We start from the raw sequence: 13529 nt of genomic DNA, 5'->3' as shown, positions 1-13529 counted from the left end.
GACTATGCAAAGTGTCTGATAGTCCCTGAAGATCCCAGCAGTGCCTGGATGAGGAGAAGGATTCACACTGTACATGAAGCCTGCTTTCTGCTGCAGTCATTTAGAGAGCAAACAGAATGCTTTGCTTTATCCATATTCTGGGACTTGTTACTGCAAAGAGGAAAAGTGAGCAACATAAAACCACAGACACTTCTCTATGTAAGGTTGTAAGAAACAAACTAATCCAGCCATAGGGAGGGTCATCAAGGAAAAGTCAAGGGAACTTCCCAACATCTACGACCTCTAGGAGAGAGTCACTCTGACTGGAACTTACGAAAAGTAAGGCATTTAACCTTAATGGTTAAAGCAGGCTTATCTTATTTGGAGCTTATTTGGATCAATTTGGAGATTGAGATTCATACAGCCAGGAAGGAGAGGAGAATACCGACATTTAACAGTATGCCAGGGGTTGTCATGACTCTATTTCCCTTTATCATGTCATGTGGGGAAGCCCAGAATCCTTTTGCTAGAGATGAATTGTCCCTCCTCAGAGCATCACAACCAAAATGCGCTCCCTTCCCCAGTTTAGGCTTAGAGAAGGGTTTATTTTCCTACAAAGCTTAGATGTTTATGATTTGTTTTACTGCAGGGAATTGCCAAGTCCCTGGAAAGGATGGCTGTCACATACCTCCCGCGCTCCATTCAGGTCATTTCCACAACAGTATTTTAATGGCTTCTCTCTGATGTGCACCCTTGCTCATGCAGTTCAGATCATGGAGCTCCGAAAGGAAGCCTGCAGGCAGTGTGCATCTGCAAAACCTTCCCCGGGAGCCTGGAGGAGCTCTGCTCGTGCCTTGTTTGCACTCAGAAAATGCCCATTCTCACTGGAGGGATGGCAGACATGCCTGCAGTGATTCCAGATGCCGCTTCTCAAACAGCACAGCTATTACAGACCCACAGCCATCATCCCGCTGGGGCAAACACCCGGTTTTCCAGCAAATACCCACTGCAGGATAGGAAGGGCAGAGGTAGGAAAGGAATTTCCACATTTCTAAGAAATCCCACAGCAATTTTCTGTGCACTTTTGAAGAGGACCAACCTCACTGGATTAGATTCATGAGAGTTTAAGTGACTTCAAACACAACCTCCACATCCAGGAGATACACATCTGAAGCGTTACTTCGCACTTTGAAAACCCATCCTATGAGTACACAGACTTCAACTGTTTATGATGTAGTTTTCAGCATTTGACTTTCAATAAATACAGTAAGTTTCACATTTACAGTCTCCCATGCGCTGTACAGCAGGAGATTGATTTTACAACAGAGAGCAACAGATTCTAATGTTTCTGAAGCCTCAGGTATGGGGAGAAGGAGTGCCTCTGAGATTAAAAGGGATAATCCCCAGCTGGCAGAAAATTATTCACACTCCTGTAAAGCTAAACTTTTACAGTACTTTTTGTAGCATAATAATGACTTAAATGCTTAATAGCAGCCGTGATCATTACATTCATCCTGCTTTTCAAATGTAGTTGTGATTTAGCTGAAGATAAAGAATTAATGGGACACGGTAGCAATGTGTATCTGGATGTCTGGTGATCCCATTCAGGCATGGAAACCAACCAAACTCTGCAAAGATTCATAGTTTCTATCACTCAGACTTTTTATAGGAGGCATCCAAGGGAAAACACCTGCAGGTTCTTAAGACTTCAAGCCTGTGCACAAAGTACGGGCATATAACTACATAAAGGGACCTGCTTGCTGTGATAAAGTAATTCAGTGCAAGGCACATGGCATAAACATCCAGATCCACAGTCCCCTGGTGCTTCTGCCACGGTCTAAGAAGCCCAGGAGCCTTTGAAAGCTACACTTTGGAACTTTTACTGCAGGCAGAACTTAGCTCAACATCTTTATACCAGGTACAGAGCCTGGGTATGAATAGTTGGGATAAACCAAGCTGCGCTTTGATTTCAGGAAAAGAGGGTATCTTTTCATATAAAGCAGATTAACTTAATTCTTTTACAATATCAGAAATAAGAATGTGCCTTTTAAAAGACAATCCATAGGAAGATCCAAGCTTCAGCAAGCTTACTGTCCAAGAAGGGACAGAGAACTGAGGGAATGCAGGTAGAGGTGGAATAGCAGGTAGGGAATACTGTCAAATAGATTCTTTTGGCAGGTCCCAGAGGAAAGGGAAGGAAGAGGTGTCTAAGTGACTCGCCACACTGACTATAAAGCAGATAAGCTGCAAAGCCAGGATTACTTCTCCAGAATGCTTCATTCCTATGCCAGCACTCTAACCAGTCAAATATATTGCCATGCCAGCAGCCTAACCAGTCAAATGCATTGCCTCGTGTAAGAACAGGTATCAAAGATGAGCAATAAACACGTAGGGGAGACGAGAAAGCCATCTCCATAAATCTGTTTGCATTAATGTTCTCTTTTAAAGTCCACTTTTCCTATATGATAAACTGTTTCATGAGCGTGTTTCATATGTGCTTTCCCTGCTTTGATTGATGGCCCTGGAGCAGCACATGGATGTCATGCTGTATCTAGTCATCAGGCATCTCCCTCCTCATTTCCATCTGAAACCTTCAGAGCAGAGCAAACACTGGAGGAGATAACCCCATTTTCCACAATATTGATGACCAACTCGAAGTCTACAGAAAGGCATCGACATCAAGTCACTGCATTTTCATTGACAAATCTTGTGTGCTTTTAATAACACATTTCCTAGCAAACCAGCTGCTAGGCCAATAAATCTGCAAAAAGCAGTTGGTAGATGATATGTTTAGAATAAAAAATTATTATTATCCTTTGAATGCAGGGACTCGTTGTGTGATTTTGCAGTAAGAGTTACTCATTCAAATATGAAACTCATGTTTCAGGCAGATGCTCTTGGCTCCACAGCCTTTCACCACATTTCTGAAGCTTAAATTGGAACATTTGTATTCAGCCATAATTACAGCTGCAATCAAACAGAAATGTTAGCTTTGGTAAAGATATGGGGGATACCAACTGTAACACATCAGTCGCGCTTTTTTCCCTATCTACCTTTCTAGACAACTTCAATTCCAGACAATGGGGAAATACTTAAGATGAAGCTCATTTGTCCTAACCTCACAATTTATGACATGAGTATTTCACTTCGATTCACTTGCTTGCAGCTTTGGGAAAAGGAGAAAAATTACAGGGAAGGGGTACATGGAACACACACATGGCACATCCAGGGGTTACACCAGTCTTGCTCTCAGGAGTCTTTCTATCCTTCATGGCACATATATCAGACAGTATTTTGATTAAGAAAGCTGAGGACTGTAACAGGCAATAACCCTTAGGAAGGGGTAGAAAGAATCTTTCAACTTGAAAGGATACCACCAAAAAATGGAGAACTTTAGGGTGGTTGTATAAATCTGTAAAAGAGTTCTCAAAATCTCAAAGTCCCCTCCCAGTCAAAACAGAAACCAGAGGCTGGAAATGCTCACCCTGCCCTTTGAGGCTGGAAGCCTCTCCCTGCATCTCTATGCAAAATAAAACCGAAAAGCACCCAGCAGCTTTTCCTGCTCTGATGAAATCACAGATATTCAACCATCAATTTAAATTGAAATGAAAAAACCAACACAAGAACCCTCCCTGCTGCTTTTCTCCACCTTTACTCCTTTCCTTCTCCTCCTAACCCTGTACCTTGTGTCTGATCTTTGGGTTAAGGTGGTGAAGAGTGTGATGTGGGGTAGCACCGAACTACCCAGCTGACAATGAGGTTGCCTGGGACACTCACATTGAAAGTTTGCTAGGGATATAAACCCAAAAGAATAGCCTGCCAGGACTGGAGGCAAAGTGAAGTTCATTGCTGCTTATCCCTCAAAATAACAAGACAGACACTGTAAGTAGCAGACCCTATTTTTGGGTCTTAGCAGTGATTATTTCTTGCCTAATTATTAGCAGTGGATTTACTGTCTTTAAAGCAGAATATTGTCACCCAGCAGGAAATTTCAATTCTATCAGGCAGCTTTAAGTCTCGTTCATTTATTCCTTAACAGGTTTGGACTCAATTGTTAAGTATCAAGGAAAGCTTCACCCAGAGCTGGTCTGAAACCGGGAGGTGAGCATGGCCTGTGTGCTGTCCCTGGTTAGAGCAGCTCTGTGCCAGTCGTGCAGTGCTCTGAGTGCCATTTCCTCCTCTACCTGCTAATATTAGCCAAGCTTCGATTACTATTTGTAAATCTTTTAAATGTCTAGACTTGACAGGCAGGTACAGAACACCAAGCAAGGTGTATATATAGGGAAGTATAGGGGTGCATTTCTAACCCTGTGCTTCTGAAAGGGGCCTGCAGTGCTCACAAGTTAATGGCTGCAGGGATACGGGGCAGCATTACTTGGACATGCTGATATTCCATCCCATCTTGTTCCATGCCACATGGCTGTTCCCCAAGGACGTCTAAACCCATGGTCATGTCTGCTCCCAGTATTAAAGCAGATAATCAACTACTAAGTAAGATCAGTACGGAAAGGAAACTAACTGCAGATCCCACCCACTCCTGCATACAGCAGATGAACACAGACCTGGGCTGCACCTTTCCTTACACTACCTGCATGCCCGGGACAGCGGCTGCGGAGGTCACTGCAACTCAGGCAGACACTGCTGTGGTCCTGGCAGGAGGCAGAGTGAGGGGGCAGCCCCTCAGGGCTCCAGCTGCTCCCTGAGCATGACAGGAGTCAAGAGAGCCCAGCACGTCACAGCCTGGAGCTCACACTTGGGCAGAGCTCCCACCAGTTGCAGAGGCGCGATGGGAACCTGATCCTTTACTGCAACCGGGCCAGGCTGTCACATCATGGGAAGTGTGTGGATATGATCCTGTGAGGGGCAGGAAGGGAGGGAGGGAGGAGACCCGGGTGAGCAGGGGCAGGTCCTGCTGATCCCTGGGAATCCCATTCTGCAGAGCTCCATACGTGACTACACAGAGTGATGTAGGAAATAAAGAGGTGATGAGCTCTGCAGCTGATTTCCTTGTGCTTTGAAGAATGTTGCAGGTAAGATATGATTCCCTGTAATTACGTGGGAAGATAAAGACAGGAAAGTTGCTGGCAGAGTGCCAGGCCCAGGAACACCTGAATACCTCAGGAAAGCCTTTCCAGCTTGTATCATCCCTCTCCCAAATGATCCTCGATGCCTGAGCCATGACTATCACTGTTCACAAGGAAGAAAAGAGTGTGGGGAGGACAAGTACAGTCTGCTTATCAGTGTGCAGTGCTGAGAAGTGACAGCATGAAGGAGAAAGTGAGGCTGTTTCCATGGTAACTAAGTTTGGGAAAAGTATATAGAGATCAGTGTTATCCCAACATGTATGTTTACACACAGAGCCACAGCAGTAGCCAGTTATTCACCTGCAAGTATCATGAAACCATGTAATTAATCACCATGAGACCACCCCCGACCTGCAGCTTGAAGAAGCTGCACTTGGTTTGGAACAACAGTGTCCCCACCTGGAGAAACACTCTCACACATGAGGCAGCACCAGTCTGGGATGTGGACGGGAGGAAGAACCCCCCAGAAGAACTTCTAAGTGATGTAACTTAGCAGCAAGTGCCATAAGCTTTTCCATACCAGTGAAAGTTCAGTCACACACTTCCAGAGGGTGAACAAGGCAGACAAGATCCCTTCCAAATGGGACAGAGCATCTCCTACACAGTCTCCTGTCATAGAAGCCTAAGTTCTTAGAATCATAGAATCATAGAATAGTTTGGGTTGGAAAGGAGCTTAAGATCATCTGGTTCCCCTGGCCTTGAACACCACCAGGGATGCGGCATTCACAACCTCCCTGGCAGCCCATTCCAGTGCCTCACCACCCTAACAGGAAAGCATTCCTTCCTTACATCCAATCTAAACTTCCCCTGTTTAAGTTTGAACCCGTTACCCCTTGTCCTGTCACTACAGTAGTGTTCTTACCAGTAAAGTAGTTCTTACCAAAGTACGCAGCCATCTATCACACTGCAAGTCCAACAAGTTATGGCTCAAAAGATGGTATATTATATATATATAAAATATACATATATTACTATGGTAATAGTCGTGGCTATTAAAGAGAAGGGTTAGGCTAACTAAGTGAGAAAAATCTGCCTCAGAAACTAGGTTAAACCTTGGTAGAACACTCAGTGTTAACTGTGGCAATGACACACGTTTCTATTCATTCCACTGCAATCAACTTAACATCTAAGTTATTACCTCACCATCCATGAGCTAAAGCAATACAAATTCCCAAATGGAAGAAGTTCAGAGATGAAGGTCCTGATTGAACGGACACTCGTGTTCTACCGGAGCTCTCCAAGAGATTCTAAGCACACTGTACATACTGGGCTTGTTTTCTGAAAGCACAATATCACTGCTATTGAAACAGGAGAACGGAATGTGTTTATTATCCTCCCTTCTGCAGCTACAGTACAATTCTCTATCTGTGACCCAGAAACAAATTAAAGGCAGACTGTCAAGTAGTGTATTTTAATGGGCTTTTCTGGGGGCTCGCAGCAATCTGAGAGCTCTGCAGTGCCTGGAGCTTGCAATAAATTAAAGCCTTTGTTTGTTTACTTTCTGCCTTTCATTCTTCCCCCAGTAATGAAACTGGGCACATCCATTTGTGTCCCTCCAGCCTGTTACTTAGTAAAGGGTCTTTGCATTTAGACTTCCTGGGAAGGGTTGGAAACAGCACCACATTTTGTGTTGTAGCAGTCTGGAGATGAACAAGAGGTGGCCACTGCTGTTTAACTCGTCCTTTGGAAATGGGGGACTCTAAAGGACTGATAACTAACCATTCTGCTGGAAAAAGCAGTGAAAGTTGTTTGTCTGTTTTTGCAGGGGGAATCCAGATAATTGCAACGTAAAATACAACAGAGCACCTGAGCATGTATTAACTGGTGACATCGCCACAGGAAATGCCAAACCAACATGTTTCAGAGAGCTAAGGACAGTCATGTGGACAGTTTGAATCACTGTCACCATTTTAAATGATGCCTTGAGTTGGTCCTCTTCCTTACTAGATGACCAGCAGCACCACTATGCAGTCACAACTCTTTTAGACAGATTTAAAGTCATCTCATCTTTCCATGCCTCAGTTTCCCCGTTTATTTGAAGGCATTATGATAAGTTGCAACCCCACAGTGAGTGCAAGCTTGAATTCATTCAGATTGACAGAACAATTTAACAGCCTCAGATGAAAGGTGCTATGGAAGTGCCAAGTACTGTCACTGTAATTATCATTCAGCACACACTGATCAGAAGAATGAAATGGGAATCAGCATTTCCTATTAGCCTCGCTTACAGCCTAAACTGTTCTTCCTGTGGGCTCTCTACAGAACTGCTTCTACAGGAGTGGAGGAATGGAGGGATGTAAAGAGTAGAAACACCCTGAGAACAACACAGGTTTCTCCCACAAAAGCTTCCTCAGGCTTTCCAGGAAGAGGGGCCTTGGAGCTCATTCTCACTCTTTCCCTGTCTCCAGTCTCCTTCCTGGTACAAGGATGTGATTTTCTGTCACAGCTCCAAGGATGTATCCAAGGATGTTTGGCCATCAGCCTCCTTTGCACCCTGAGCAACGCTCCTCTAAAGCCATTGGTTTTCATAGCCCCAGTGGGGTGAGGACGTGTAAACATTTGGAATAGCTACACAGAATCAATGGAATTGTGTTAATTTACACTCACTGCAGAGCCAGACAACCTGCTGAAATGTTTGTTTTCCCCTTCCTCACCTGGGAGCTACACACTATTTGACTTGATTTTCCCTAGAAACACAAGCTCCCCTCTTAACCCACTGCCCAACAGTGGAGGCAAGAAGGTGACTTTCTCCCCTAGTCCTGACAATGCTTCAGTGGTGGCTGGGGCACAGCAATTCAGTGCTTCATGGCCATTTGGTGGAAGCTGCATCCTGCAGATTAAAGAGGTTCTGACTGCACACTGTGTGGATCCTCACCCTTTAGGAGCCAACCAAGCTCTATTAGTTCTTCTCATACAAAGCATCTAACAGATGCTAACAATACCAGGTCATCTCCCATCCCCTTCTTCCTGCCCTGTCCCAGCACCAGCCTTGCTTCTGTCTGTACAGCCCCTGCAGAGCCCTGCAGCCTTTGCTGCCCAGCCATGTCAGTCTGACAGCAATCAAAAGCAGCCCAACACCACACTCCACCCCACAAGAACTAAAGCAGGATTACTAGGACTCTTAAAGTGGCCTCAGTGTGTGAATGAAGCTGCTGTGGATGAGCCCCGATGCTTCTTCCATTCTGTAAACGTGTCCTTCAGACAGCTACGGGCTCTGAAGAGGAGACAAGAGGAGACCTCCCTGGAACACATCAGTTCAGAATGGGGAAAAAATCCATACCCGCCTTGCTGAGCCCTTTTCAGTGAAGCAGGTCATAGCACCATGTCTTTTATCCTGTCATTCCTGTCTCCTGCTTGATGCACATAATAAATCCACAGTGGTTTGAACTGCAGCTCTCTGCTGAAATCTGACAACCCCACATAGCTTTAACTGTGCTGCCTTCCAGTACTCCCCCAACTGGAACCTCCAAGTTTCCTTGGGAAGTTTTCAGTCTACAAGGTCAGACTCAAATAGCTACATATTTTGTATTTACAACCAGTTTCATTTTTCAATTCCTGTGCTTGGCAGCAGTGAGTATGGAAAAAAAGATGACCTTTTATATCTCTCTTTCATGCTTTAACTATGGTTTATCCCATGTCTCAGAAGGTACAAGCAAAAAATTCAAGAGCAAAACCACCAAGAGATTTACATGAACAGGATGACTTGGAAGAGTAAGACAGAGAGCTCTAATTTCAGTAACAAGCTATTGGAAATCTGACATGGGGTGCTGGCAGAGCCAGTAAAGAGCCAGGCACGTCTGACCTGGGAGCAGTGACTTGGGAGGCTAGAAAACCACTTACTCATTTTCACATGACAGGATCAAGCTTGTGAAGAACATTCAATTCTCTTGAAACTGAAGGAGGATTTCAGAGAAGTAATTAGGAGCAGCTTAGCTTGTGGTTAACACCAGGGCTGGGAATTAGAAATCAAGAAATTTAGCTCAGGACATATTTCCTGCCTTTGCTGCATGATCAAATTGAAGTTACTTAACTTTTCCCTACCTCTGTTTTCCCAGCTGTAAAATGAGGGTGCTAATAAAGAGCCACCTTTGTGGAGAGCCTGGAAATCCATCAGCACAAGATGCTTTAAGAGTACAAAGTCTGCATGACATTGTTGTACCTGACACAACAGAATGTGAGGGTCAGGTTAGAGCTCCTGATTGAACACAGTGAGATAGAAATAACTCAAAATGAGCTCGTTTTTCTTCCAACACAACAGTTCCAAGCGTGCCCTGGTCCAGAAACAGTGGCTGAGTTGACAGATACATTCTCAAAGTAATTTACTTCTTTCTTGCTGCCACTAACACTGGTTACCCAAATTCAGTTGACAGTTTAATGATAATAGCTTTAGGTTTATATGTTCCTACATTCTTTACATTCACTCCCTGGAAAAGGGGTATTTTAATGTATGCAGCCACAGAGCAAAATGACAGTAATCTTCCCTTCTAGTTGGAATGGTTTAGTAAACAATTACGCTTCAGTTAAAGAGGGGGTGATCACACTGAGGGAAGCACCATTCCGCTCTTCACATAATACAGGAAGACAAATTCTCTAAAGGGAAACTATTATAATACAATTTATATGACTGCTTTGGGGGAATAAAAGAGGGAAATGGTGTGGATTATGTGCAGGCAAAATCTTGGGAAAAAATCCTTCGCTATCTTGTCCACAGCAGCTTGAACCAGGATCCCGTTTTTTGGGATTATGTTCAGTGGAGAGGAGTGCTAAAGGGTCACTCTCATCTCTCCAGGAGTTTCCATTTGCTGGTATGTCATTAGTATTTAATACTTCATCTATCAAGGATTAAAAACAGGAGAGATGGAGGAATGCCTTAAGAGTAGTTTACGATGTAGCACTGTAAATTCTGCTGTGTACCCAACCCAAACAGGCAGAAAAGCTGCTGGAAAACAAGTTCACATTCCAAGCAGAAGAAAAACTAAAACCTAAAATGATTTCCTACTTCTTTGCCACTATAAAACCTCATTATTGAAGGGCCTGAAAGCAGCACAAGGACTGAGCCACAAAGGGAAGCTCCTGCTGCAGGACATCACACTGAGGTGCACAACAGACAAGAAACAGATAATGGAGGAACATGAGAGAATGAGGAGACAATACTCCTTGTCATGACTGACGATGAGCCAGTGAAGAGGGTTTATACATTGGGTTTGGCCTTTGCATCTTCTCTGAGAACTGTTGCCCTTCCAATCCAGCTTGCACCATCCCCCAATGGACAGCCTGAGCACGTAGCTTACACCTGCAGTGTGTCTGGGTTTTGTTTTGCTGATGGGTTTTTGTAGCCAATGTGGCTTCCAGCAGAAGAAGCACAGAAGTGTTTCCTGAGATCCTGGAAAGCAAATGATTGATACCAGAATAGGGGATTAAAGGTCTGGAGAGAAGGAAATCCTAAACTCTATCCAGCATTTCAGGGTAAGAGAGAGTGCACAGATGCTTCCTCAGACACAGCTCTGTAAGAAAGGCAGAGAGCCATTCAAGCTGTTTAAAAACATTCAGACTACACACGTTAATGCTCTCTGTTTGGAAGGATTCTCCTTGCACGGTCAGTGAGGTAGACTAACAGCAAGAAATCATTCTGGTTTCGTGATCCAATCCCTCAGTCCAACTCTTCTGCACAAGTTCTTTGGCAATCTGGACTTCTGCTTGGCCAGGGATATCGCACAGAGCTAAATAAATCAGGCTTTTAACAAAGCAGTCAATAGATGGCAGTACTTTAATGAGATGGGAGAGAAGTCATCCCACAGCAAGTCTCAGCAATCCCACCCTTGCTCTGATTCCCCTGCAAGGTGGGCAGAGCAAGAGGATTTAATTAATACCCAGCAGAGTTTCTCATCTTCTGGTCCCTGTGTTTGATAAAACACAACACATGCTTCAGGATTAACCCAGCTCACACCTTAAGCTATTTGGATTCAATGCAGAGAGGCTAAAAGCTTCTCTGTATTCTCCTGAAAGGTAAACATCAGTCAACAGGGAGGCTTTACTGATTGTCCCTCAGGCATGGAGGAGAGTCCAGCATTTGCCCTTGGTTCCACTGATGTCTACAGCTCCTGAGCATTATCAGCTCCTGCCAATTACCCATTCTCAGGGCACACAACTCTGGGTGACTACCTAGGAAGGCAACATTTAACTGACATCTCTTGCTAAGTCAAGCCTCTGTCTTCCTTTTTCTATCCTTAGAAACTGACTTTCACTGAAGCACTTGTTAATTAGGTCTCTTCCTTCAAGAGGTGGAATCATGAGAAGGACAGGTCCCAACAACACCATTTAACTCTGAAGATTTCTCCTGCAAACACGTGCATCTCTTCCATAAATGTATGAGATACAATAAATTCAGAAGTTCCCTGCTTATATGGAAGTTTTATACTGACAGGCACCAATGCAGTGGTCAGAAAGGTTTCTTCTAGTCCACAGAAAGCAACTGGGAGTGCAACACTGTCAAAACAGCTGAATTGAAAGGCTCCTGAGCTTACTGCTCCCTTGGAGGCTCAGAGGCAGAAGGATGGAGATGTCAGGGAAGAACAATCAGCTGTAAAATATGAAAAGCTTACGACATCAAAACCTACAACAGCAGGCTCCAAAGTAATAATCCCATTACCACTAAACTAAAGCACTAATTACTATTCCCAGTGGCTGGAGTGGACTGACTGCTAATGTTGCTCTGGTTAATGAAGGAAGGTGAGGGAGAATATATTTCTTAAGTCAGACATCTGCTGAAATCTGGGCAGCCATAAAAACTGTATGTAATGAAGCCATTCATATTAATGGCAATAACATTCAGAGGGCTGAGCAGGAACAGAAATGAGATGATAGTGGATTGTAACTCACAGAAGACAAATGCTATGTATTATCCATGTGAATAACATTATCCATACTGAATAACAGAGCCAGTCAAAGCAAGCAACCACATTCCACATAGGCTGTTTCACTATTCAGAGCTAACCTGCTTAAAGACAGGACTAACATCTCTAAAAACACAAAGGAGGATATATGCCATTGGGAAAGCAATAAACAGCATTTTATTTTCACTGACTACAAGCACACTAAGAAAAATACTCCCAAATCCTCTGTTTTGTGAAGAATCCAGATTTTCCCTCTATTCTTTGCCTCTTTCATCAACAAGCAGTACATTGTTTAAGGTTCAATGATACACATTGACTATGATGGATAGGTTGTGATAAATGCAAAGCATGCAGGAGAAGCCTATCCAGGTAGCTTTACTGTGTGTCTGCTGCTATGCTGAGTTTTGGAGCATATGTAACTGATAATCAGTTCAGAGAGAGGATGTATGGCTTGTGGACCAAGGGGGGTAGGAAAAAAGATTATTTTCCCTCTTGGCATTGAAAAAGATGCACCTTACTTAGCAAAAAAGGTGATGGCACAAGAGGAATCAAACCAAAAGATGATCCCTCTCTGCTTTGACCTGATAGAAGAGGGAGCTCTTAGGAGAATGACTTTTATCCACTCCAGGAGAAGAAAAGCAAACACAACCCTGCAACAAATGCTTAAATACATCTCATACCCCATTGTTTTTCTGTTTCATTGTCTTCAGTCTTCGCCACATACTGTACCCACTCCAACACAGAACTTGGCTCCTGCCATCCACTCCCTTTTTTCATTACTTCACTATTCAAATAAGACAGTACCAAAACCCACACTCTCATATTTTTGGTAGGTGTTTGCATATCATGGCTACAGAGTTCACCTCCACAGAGAATGTGAGGCATGCACAAACTTTAGGGCTTACAGAACTAAAGTAAACTCCTTGAACAAACTGCTGTTGATGATTCATTCACCCGTGCAAATGCTCTCAGGTGAACTGGGTGTGCTCAGATTTATTTTAGATTGCACCATTGTCTTCCCTTTGAAATTCTGGTTCTACATATCCACGTTTGTTATGGAGTGCCTGAGCCAGGAAAGCAGGTGTGGCCTGCAGAGAAAACCCACATCCAGCAAAGCACCTTCAAGGCTTCTTCTCTGAATAAGAACACCTCTGTGCAACCTTACTGTACACATATAGCAGACACTTTCCTCTTGACAACATGAGCTTCTGATTGCCTTGGCTGTCGCTCAGACTGGGCAGAGCCATCTCCAGCTGTGTGTACTTTATGCTAGGACTTCTGTTTTTAAACCTCTAACTAGATTTCTCTCTTACTGTTACAGGAGGTTACCTTAAATGTTACCCAAGAGACCTTGGTAACTTCAACTGATTACAAAGCATCCCAAGACTCTATTCCATTAACTGTAAATGTGTCCAGGCTGATGATACGTTAGAAGATACTCTCTGTAGGAGTATGAGGACATCCTGTATAGTTACAGACCAGTTAATATACCCTGGAATACATTGCATCACAAAGGGAACCTCACCAGAAAAGTCTTCCAAGTGAACAACTTAACCAAAACCTGTTCCAGATT

General features: G+C 43.8%; 1 protein-coding gene across 6 annotated transcripts in view; it reads right to left on the bottom strand.

Moving 5' to 3' along the window:
* The window catches only part of DAB2IP (DAB2 interacting protein), a 167879-nt gene that overhangs the window by 109501 nt on the left and 44849 nt on the right, over nucleotides 1-13529 (bottom strand). The window contains exon 1 of one of the 6 annotated variants that reach the window (XM_062640940.1): nucleotides 8344-8362. The exons of the other annotated variants lie outside the window; for them this stretch is intronic. The gene's annotated coding sequence lies outside the window, so the exon portion shown is untranslated. Of the gene's footprint in view, nucleotides 1-8343; nucleotides 8363-13529 lie in introns of those variants that run through there. 6 annotated transcript variants of the gene reach the window in all.

This window comes from Pezoporus occidentalis, unplaced genomic scaffold (assembly GCF_034315485.1).
Source record: "Pezoporus occidentalis ecotype Australia unplaced genomic scaffold, CSIRO_AGI_Poc_V1 ctg68, whole genome shotgun sequence".
In the NCBI taxonomy this organism is placed as follows: Eukaryota; Metazoa; Chordata; class Aves; order Psittaciformes; family Psittacidae; genus Pezoporus; species Pezoporus occidentalis.
Note: the sequence above shows the minus strand (reverse complement) of the source record. Positions and strands in the feature narration are given on the sequence as shown.